At 48.1% G+C, this 8,952-nt stretch overlaps 1 pseudogene; it reads right to left on the reverse strand.

The window, feature by feature from the left end:
• Positions 1 to 451: 451 nt before the first annotated feature.
• On the reverse strand, positions 452 to 2,441 carry LOC116544981 (annotated as a pseudogene).
• Positions 2,442 to 8,952: the final 6,511 nt, after the last annotated feature.

Here is an 8,952-nt window from a genome sequence, read left to right on the forward strand (position 1 = left end):
GTCGGAAGTGCAGCCTGGCGTGAGCATCGCCTTTCCCTGGAGAGGGGACCCAGGGCAGCACCGCTGGAAACCGCTGGAAACTGCTGGGGCGGCCAGAGATCTGCTAACTCTTGGAGGGATCCCCCGTGTCCACTGACAGCAGCAGCAGTAGCTGCAGGCCATGCGGACTCAAGAGAGCCCCAGCCCATGTCAGCACCAGGGGCCAAAACCGAGTCCAGGGCTTGGCGCGAGGTCAGCCTGGGGCAGGCCTGGGGAGACTGGATGGCAAGTGGGGCAGGAAGACGACCACTCAGGGACTGCGCCTGGGCCTGCCGGGGGTCTCCAGACAGAGAAGATGAGTGTGACGGGCGCCTGCTCTCACAGGGCTGAGTGCCAGGCCGGCCCTGGGGACCCGCTGGCCTCACGCGGGCTAGATGAAGGTGGAGTCCAGAGCCCACCTCCTCCTGCTGGCTCATGGCGTGGGCCTCAACAGCTGCTTAATGAGTGTGACTCCTCCTGCTCCAGCTGCTTGATGTGCTCACTCTTCTCGGTGGCCTCCTGGGTGAGGAGTTGGTTCTGCTCCTTCGGCATGAGGATGGTCTGCTGCTGCCAGCCCGGGGCAGGGCAGGGGGGCCCGGAGGAGGAGTGGGCAGGGCCCGGCTGGCACAGGCCACAGCCAGCAGCTTCCCCAGGCCCCGGGCCACCTCCTGTACCTTGGGCGTAGCAGCCCCAGTGGGCGGGGGCTCCCCGCGGCCCCAAAGTCGGCGCAGCCTCTGCTCTGGCCCAGGCGGCGCTGGCGCTCCGGCACTCCTGCTGCTGCTGCTGCTGCTGGTACCAGTCGCCGCCCTGCGCCATCATCTCCAAACCCTGCAGCAGCACCTCCTCCTGCTCCAGCTCCTTCACCTGCTTCGGCAGGCCGCAGCCCACGCCGCCGGTGATGGTGAGCCTCCCACGTTCCCCTCCGACACCGCTGGGTGCCGCCCTGAGTCCGCCTCCAGGGCCTGCAGGCCGCTGCACCTGCGTCCGCGCTCCGGCTCCGTTCCAGCGCCGCGCTCTGTGGCTGCTCAGGCTCCGCGGGGCAGCGTGCCGCCTAGACGGGGTGGGGGGGCACAGCTGCTCCGGGCTGAGGGTCTGCGCCGCTGGGGCGGGCCTGAGAGCGCACACGCCCAGGGGCAGGGGCTTCCTCTCCAGGACAGGCCGCGGCTAGTAGAGGAGCACTGACACCGGGAGCTGCAGCGGCGACTGGTCCCCTCGGGGGCCGTGGCGCGCTTGGGGCCTGGGGCCGCCCTCAGCCTCAGCAGCGAGGTGAGCACACCGGCCACGAAGCGCTCGAAGATCAAGTAGCTGCTGGCCGGAACCACGTGGTACAGGTTCTGGAGCATCCCGCGGGGCAGCTCGCGCGGCGTCGGCGCCCTGCCAGCAGGACTCGATCTCGCGCAGGTGCAGCAGCCGTGTCGCCGGTCGTCCAGGGTGTGGAACAGGGTGCACTGGCTCTGCAGGAAGGCGCGGGGCAGCCCTTCATTGCTGGGTGAGGGGGCGGACTCGGCGGGAGGCACGCAGCCCCGCTCAGCCTTCGCGGCTCCGGTCCCCGTGTCCACCCGCTTTTGTTCTCGCGCCACCCAGCGCGCTCCTATATATTTTTAATAGAGACAGTGTCTTCTTGTGTTGCCTCGGCTGGTCTCGAATTCCTTGGCTCAAGGGATCCTCCCCCCTTGCCCTCCAGAGCGTTAGAATTACAGATGTGAGCCGCAACACTGGACAAGCAGGAATTGTATATGGCAGAACACTGTTGAGCCTTGCCATGGCATGATAATGTGGTTTCATTTTAATTTTTCCTCTTCAAATGTTTCTCTTTAAAACATTATTATTTTTGGCCAGGCTTGGTAGTGTAAGCCTGTAATTCCAACACGTTGAGAGGCTTAGGAAGGAGGATCTATTAAGCCCAACAGTTTGAGGTTACAAAGCTATGATTTCACCACTGCACTCCAGCCTGGGTGACAGAGTGAGGCCCTATCTATATTTTTTTTTAAAAAGACGCATAATAACTGTACATAATTTACATAATTGTACATAATTATAATTTTACATAATAGTTGTACATATTGTGATGTTTCAGTACGTGTACCTCCACATGTTTCTAAGTGTGGCTATGAAGCGTCTGTGTTCCCTAATAATCACCACACAGTGTTGTGTATCAATTATTTATCAATCCTTTTTCATGTCAACTGAGAGGAAATGTTTGTGGATCATAAGCAGGAATACAATTTACTCATTCAACAATCATTTATCATCTGTTGGTATGTGCCAGGTCCTTGTTTAGCAGGATTGGAGCTCTCTATCCTTGAGGACTTGCTCTCTAGTTCGTTGAAAGCAGTTCTTAACTAGAGAGTACCTGTCAAGGAGGAAGACTTGTTATATGCAATGAGGACAGAGATTCGAGCTTCTGAATTCTTGGTATACATTGGAGGGTTCATAATATGTTTTCTGAGACATGGAATCAACCTCAATGCCCAACAGCAGTGGATTGCATAGAGAAAATGTGGTACATATACACCGTGGAATACTACACAGCCATAAAAAGATCATGTATTTCACAGCAAGGATGGAGCCGGAGACCATTATTCTAAACGAACTAATGCAACAACAGAAAACTGAATGCCAGCCAGGCGTGCTGGCTCACACCTGTAATCCCAGAACTTTGGAAGGCCTAGGCAGGTGGATTCCTTAAGGTCAGGAGTTTGAGACCAGCCTGGCCAACATGGTGAACCCTGTCTCAACTAAAAATACCAAAATTAGCTGGGCATAGTGGCAGGCGCCTGTAATCTCAGCCACTTGGGAGGCTGAAGCAAGAGAATTGCTTGCACCTGGGAAGCAGATATTGCAGTGAGCCAAGATCATGCACTACTGCATTCAGCCTGGGCAAAAGAGTGAGACTCTGCCTCAAAAAAAAAGAAGAAGAAGAAGAAAAAGAACAAATGCCACACGTTATCACTTATGAGTGGGATCTAAACATTAAGTGCACATGGACACAAAGAAGCGAACAATAGATACCTGGGCCTACTTGAGTGTGGTGAGTGGGAGGAGGGTGAGGGTCAAAAAGCTGCCTATAGGGTACTGTGCTTGTTAGCTGGGTGACAAAATAATCTGTACACCAAACCCTGAGACGCACAATTTACCTACATAAAAAAACTGCACATATGATGCCGAACCTAAGATAAAAGCTGGAAAGAAAAACAGAAAACAAAAAAACTAACATATGTTTGCTGAAGAATGAGTGAAACTGTTGAAATTTTTGTTCCTCACATAGCGTACAAAGCAGGTATTGCTTTGCTTAGGGGGATTATCTGTAAGATACAGGGAGCTAGTCCGAGGCTTTTGGTCGGGGAAGCGCTGAGACTCACTCTCCTGGTTAACTGCAGTGCTGTCTCCAGTGCACTTCATCTGCCTGTAACCACGTGTGTTTATGGATGATGCACACACCCCGGAAATAGCTCTCCCTGGACATGTGTGGGTTCAACATCCCTGGTTTCAGCCATCCACAAGTTTCCCTATAGGGGTGTGGCTACATTGTTCCCAGTTATTTATTGTCCTGAGGCATCACTGTTTAATGTACATTTCCATATGATGGAAATTATATTAGTTAATGAGGTTAATGAAAGCAAAAAATGAAATAGTTGTATGGGTATTCAAAATACAGTTTCTACTAAATGCTTTTCACTTTTGCACCACTGTAAAGTCAAATTATAAATCCCAAACCACACTAAACTTTCTCCTTTGTGGTTAGGTGACTGACATCTCAGGAGACAGAAGTTTTTTGTTTATTTTAAGAGCAGGTGTAACTTATAGGTCTGGCTCTTCACTCTCTCCTAGGTTGTCTTGGGACACAGGATTTAAGGTACTACCTGTGGAACTGAGAGTGTCAGTACATTATTCTTGATCTCTTGAGAGGCTAGCTCCTTGCCCAAAGCCCATCTCAAAATTATAGCTGCTCTTGGGAGTTTGATGTAACATGGAGACTGTGTTGTTGGTTTTATTCTCTCTGATACCATTATTTCAACACTAGTGAATAGCGTCCAAAGCATACCCTGCTTAATTGACAACTTTCTCAGCCATTTTATAGCAAGTTCTCTAGTATCTTTATCTTCATGACCATAGTCAAGTGTTGTTTTTTCTTCATTTAAACATGATTGTGGGAGAAGTATGTAATTATAATATGCTTTTTGACTATGCAGGAACAAATCTTACCCTTGAGGCCAGGCGTGGTGGCTTGCATCTGTAATCCCAGCACTTTGGGAGGCTGAGGCAGGTGGATTGCTTGAGCTCAGGAGTTCAAGACCAGCCTGGGCTACATGGAGAAATCCCATCTCTACTAAAAAATGCGAGTTAGCCAGACATGATGACACATGCGTGTAGTCTCAGCTACTCAGGAGTCTGAGGCAGGAGGATCCATTGAGCCCAGGAGGTCGAGGCTGTAGTGAGCAGTGATCCCAGCAATCCACTCCATCCTCGGTGACAGAGCAAGACCCTGTCTCAAAAAAGCAAAACAAAACAAAACAAATCTTACCCTTACCTGAAAAACTGGTTAAGGAAGGTTGTAAGTGGTAATGTTAGTTTCTCCGTATATCAGTTTAGGCCTTATCCCAAAGGAAGACCAGAGCTGTTTGAACTCCAGCTCTTCCTTTGCCAGGTGTTAACAACATCTGTTTCATAAGCACAGACAGATTCAAACCACTGACCTGGAGTTGAAATATTTTCTAAGTTGTGACTCATCTGTTGTCCAGTGGGGTCAGTCAGCACAAAGAATATTTGCTCTTTTGATTTGATAAACTCTTAATAGTTTTGCTACTCTCAAATTCCAAAGGCAAAACCATTTCCTGATTCTTTTGCTGTGTCCAGTTGGCTTGTGGGACCAAAGCAGCAGCTGAGACTGCTGTACCACTGTGCATCAGGCAGTAATCCTTCGGAAGGCCCCGCCACTTTTCTTTTTTTCTTTTCTTTCTTTCTTTTTTTTTTTTTTTGAGACAGTTTCGCTCTTGTCGTCCATGCTGCAGTGAAGTGACATGATTTTGGCTCATTGCAACCTCTGCCTCTTGGTTTCAAGCCATTCTCCTGCCTCAGCCTCCCAAGCAGCTGAGATTACTGGCATGTGTCATGACATAGGGCTCATTTTGTATTTTTGGTAGAGATTCAGTTTCACCACTTTGGTCAGGCTAGTCTCGAACTCCTGACTTCAAGTGATCCTCCCACTTTGGCCTCCCAAAATGCTGGGATTACCGGCATGAGCCACTGCACCTGGCCATTTGGCTACTTTTCTGTATATATTTTGTCTTTACCTGCTCCCTGTAGTAAACTGTGTTCAGACCTCCTTGGGGGAAGGAATGATAGTTTTTACTTGCTTGTTTTTTGACTCCATAATTATGTTCTCTTCTTACCAATTATTCTTTCTTTCTTTGTCAAACAGGCTACCAAGCAGTTTCTTGAAGAGATTGACAAGTGGACAGTTCAGTACAATGTCGCCCTGCTGTCTTGGAATGCGACTGTCAAGTTCCTCATAGCCAGGAAGTTTGATCTGCTCTGTGCCATAGAATTGTTCCACTCCTACAGATATGTTGCTTGGGGTGAACCAGACCTGTGGCAGTTGGGCGAAGTGTTGTTCTCTGTGTCATTCTCGACACACACATTGGTTCTCTAGGTGTCTTCTCCACCCCCATAAAAAATGGATCCATATCCAGGAGCCCCTGTGAGAGTTGAAGCTGGGCAAGGCAGCTGCTGGAAGGCATTACTTTTGTACCTAAGTTTTGGTTATAGACCAGGATGTCACTTCTAATGATGGAGACTGAGGAAGTAGCCTGACAGCATCCTGGTGGCAGGAGAGGGGTTTCACCTTCTTAGAATTTTAATCCTAGCTCTTTTCATTGTCCTCTGGCCACATGAAAATCTGTTGGTTTTCAGGATGTCTAGGGCTTTTAGAAAGGCCATTCAGATGAATGCTGAGCTTAGTGGGCAATTCAGGAAGGGAAGTTTTTTTTTTCCTTTTTTTTTTAATTGCACTTTAGGTTTTGGGGTACATTTGAAGAACATGCAAGATAGTTGCATAGGTACACTCATGGCAGTGTGATTTGCTGCCTTCCTCCCCAGGAAGGGAAGTTTTAACCCTGGAAAAGAAGAGCAACTGTGTATTAGCTAGGTCCATTATCTTAAAGCATCTTTAGTTAGGTCCATTATCTTAAAGTATCTTTAGCTAGGCCTATTTTCTTAAAGTATCTTTAGCTAGGCCCATTATCTTAAAGTATCTTTAAGTAGCTGCATCAAGATTTTGCTTTGTTTTGATTTTTGTTTTCTGAGGGGGCATGGAATTTGGTTTTGTGCTTATGTTTGCTTTCTCAGTTAGTAGTGTCTTTTTACTTTTTTTTAGATGGAGTCTCACTCTGTTGCTAGGCTGGAGTTGAGTGGCATGATCTTGGCTCACTGCACCCTCCACCTCCTGGGTTCAAGTGATTTTCCTGCCTCAGCCTCTTGAGTAGCTGGGATTACAGGCACCTGCTACATCCAGCTAATTTTTGTATTTTAAGTAGAGATGGGGTTTCACCATGTTGGCCAGGATGGTCTTGATCTCCTGACCTTGTGATCCACCAACCTCAGCCTCCCAAAGTGCTGGGATTACAGGTGTGAGCCACCGTGCTTGTCCAGCAGTGTCTTTGATAAAACATTCTACAGCATGTTACTTTGGGGTCAGAATCCTCCTAAAGAGATAAAAAATCTCCCTAAATTAAAAAAAAATGGGATAACAAGCACTAGGATTAGCCTGACTGAAGCTCAGTTACCTCTATCTTGTGGACCAGCTCGTTCAATATTCACTCATTTACTCAACAGATATTTATTTTATATTTACTATGATCCAGGCACAGAGATTAGTATTTAGAAAGAGATAATAGGGAGAGACATGGTGGCTCACACCTGTAATTCCAGCACTTTGGGAGGCCACAGCAGGAGAATCACTTGAGGTTGGGAGTTCAAGACCAGCCTGGCCAAAATGTCAAAATCCTGTCTCTACTAAAAATACAAAAATTAGCTTGGCATGGTGGTACCTGCATTCCTAGCCATGTGGGAAGGTAAGGAGGGAGAATCACTTGAACCCAGGAGGTGGAGGTTGTAGTGAGGCAAGATCATACCACTGTACTCCAGCCTGGGCAACAGAGTGAGAGTCTGTGAGAGTTTTTTTTTTTTTTTTTTTTTTTGAGATGAAGTCTAGCTCTGTTGCCAGGCTGGAATGTGGTGGCATGATCTCAGCTCACTGCAACCGCGTGTGCCACCACCCTCAGCTATTTTTAGTAGAGATGGGGTTTCACTGTGTTGGCCAGGTTGGTCTCAAACTCCTGAGCTTGTGATCCACCCACCTCGGCCTGCCAAGGTGCTGGGATTACAAGTGTGAGCCACTGCACCCAGCCAAGATTCTGTTTAAAAAAAAAGAAAAGAAAAGAAGCAGAATAAGTCAACAATTATATAAATGTTATGATAAGACAGCATTGGGTTCTGTGGAATCACTTTTCTTTTTTTGAGACAGAGTCTTGCTCTGTCACCCAGACATGAATAGAGTGGCATGATCTCAGCTCACTGCAAATTTCTGTCTCCCAAGCTCAACTGATCCTCCTGCCTCACCTCAGCCTCCTGAGTAGCTGGGACCACAGGCACACACCACCACACACAGCTAATTTTTTGTTTCAGTAGAGATAGGCTTTCACTCTGTTGCCCAGGCTGATCTTGAACTCCTGATGGCAAATGATCTGCCCACCTCGGCCTCCCAAAGTACTGGGATTATAGGCATGAGCCACTGTGCCCAGCCTAAAAGATTTAAAACAATCAGTTGATAAAAGAGGACAAACCACGATAATATTTTTTTGTTATCATGGAATACAAAGGTAGAGAATGTCTCCAGAAAAAGGAAGTGTAAGTGGTGAATCTTGTCATTTAAAAGGAGGACTGGAGGCTGAGCACAGTGGCTCACGCCTATAATCCCAACACTTTGGGGAGCTGAGGCAGGTGAACGGCTTCAGCCCAGGAGTTCAAGACCAGCCTGGGCAACATGGTGAAAGCCTGTCACTACTAAAAACACAAAAATTGGCCAGGCATGGTGGCATGCACATGTAATCCCAGCTACTCAGGAGGTGGAGGCAAGAGAATCTCTTGGAGGTGGTGGTTGCAGTGAGCTGAGATCATGCCACTGCACTCCAGCCTTGGCAATAGTGTGAGACTCAGTGCCAATAAAAAAAATTTTGAAAAAGAAAGGAGGACTGAAATGTCCAGCGAATTCAATGGCGTGAAGATCCTGGTTACTAGAGCAGGAGCTTCCAGTATAGCAGCTGGGTTGGGAGAAAACCAGAATGCAATGGACTGAATATGAGGGAAATGGGGATGAGTAAAAGTTCTGGCCATCAAGGTTGGGCACAGTGGCTCATGCCTGTAATCCCAGCACTTTGGGAGGCTGAGGTGAGCGGATCACCTGAGGTCAGGAGTTCGAGACCAACCTGGTCAACATGGTGAAAACCCATCTCTACTAAAAATACCAAAATTAGCCAGGCGTGGTGTCATGCACCTATAATCCCAGCTACTTGGGAGGCTGAGGCAGGGGAATCTCTTGAACCCAGGAGGTGGCAGTTGCAGTGAGCTGAGATTGCACCACTGCACTCCAGCCTGAGTGATAGAGTAAGACTCCAGCTCAAAAAAATAAAAAATAAAGATAAAAATCTGGTCATCAAGCTGGGCATGGTGGTGCACACCTGTAAGCCCAGGTACTCAACAGGCTGAGGCAGGGGGATTGCTTCAAGCCAGGAGTTAGAGACCAGCCTGGGCAACATAGTGAGACCCTGTCTCTTATTAGAAAGAGAAAGAGAGAAAGAAAGAAAAAGGAAGGAAGGAAGGAAGGAAGGAAAGAAAGAAAGAAAGAAAGAAAGAAAGAAAGAAAGAAAGAAAGAA

The sequence above is a fragment of the Sapajus apella genome, unplaced genomic scaffold (genome assembly GCF_009761245.1).
Source record: "Sapajus apella isolate SASKATOON/1434 unplaced genomic scaffold, GSC_monkey_1.0 scaffold239, whole genome shotgun sequence".
In the NCBI taxonomy this organism is placed as follows: domain Eukaryota; kingdom Metazoa; phylum Chordata; class Mammalia; order Primates; family Cebidae; genus Sapajus; species Sapajus apella.